Raw genomic sequence first — 874 nt, forward strand, 5'->3', positions numbered from 1 at the left:
TATATATATATATATATATATATGATATAAATGCACACATTGACACAGGACGCCACGGAATGCAAACAACATGAAATACGAAACAGGAAAACATAGAATACGAACGTTTTGGCGAACAATGAAGGAAACAAATGGAAAACAAGACAAGCAACATAAAGAATAATTCTTCATCAGTTGTCGGCTGTTTTTCTACTCTATATTTCAAGCAATTCACGACAAGATACGTCTTTGCCAAAACAGTTGCTCCCGCAAAGCAAATTAAATAAAATTTGGGATTTTGCGGAGGGTCAAAGTTGGTAACAAAAATAGGACAGTGAAAACAAACAGGATGGGCTGCTAAGCCTAAACGACTGGCGAACACTGAATGAACAAGCTCTGACAGGAGACGGGAAAGAGTACATCTTATCCCTGCGGCTAATCAAAAGGAAAGAAAGAACTCGAGTAGGAAAAGAAAGATGGCTGGTGGTCACGTGTGAGCAATGAGAGAGTAAAGGAGGAAGAATGAGGAAGAGAGAAGGAGGAAGAATGAGGAAGAGAGAAGGAGACAGACAGAGAACGGTAAAGGGGAGAGGAAAAGAATTAGTGAAAGGATGAAACAGAAAAGAACGAAAGGGGGAGAAGGGGAGATAAAAAGAATTAGAGAAAGGAAGAAAGAGGATACAAAAGAAAAATAGAACAGAACAAGTGTCGCATCAGAATTACGATAAAACTTACTTGGAAATGGATGCGTGGGGTTCAATCATATAATAATATAAATAATATATATACACATGCATACACACATACATATATGCACACACGCACACATATATATACAATTATATATTTATATATACTTATATATATATATATATATATATATATATATATATAC

The 874-nt window shown here is 35.5% G+C and overlaps 1 protein-coding gene across 1 annotated transcript in view; it reads right to left on the bottom strand.

Moving 5' to 3' along the window:
• LOC106875603 (bactericidal permeability-increasing protein) overlaps nucleotides 1-874 on the bottom strand; it is a 71,718-nt gene that overhangs the window by 26,626 nt on the left and 44,218 nt on the right. The window lies entirely within an intron of this gene.

This window comes from Octopus bimaculoides, chromosome 5 (assembly GCF_001194135.2).
Source record: "Octopus bimaculoides isolate UCB-OBI-ISO-001 chromosome 5, ASM119413v2, whole genome shotgun sequence".
In the NCBI taxonomy this organism is placed as follows: Eukaryota; Metazoa; Mollusca; class Cephalopoda; order Octopoda; family Octopodidae; genus Octopus; species Octopus bimaculoides.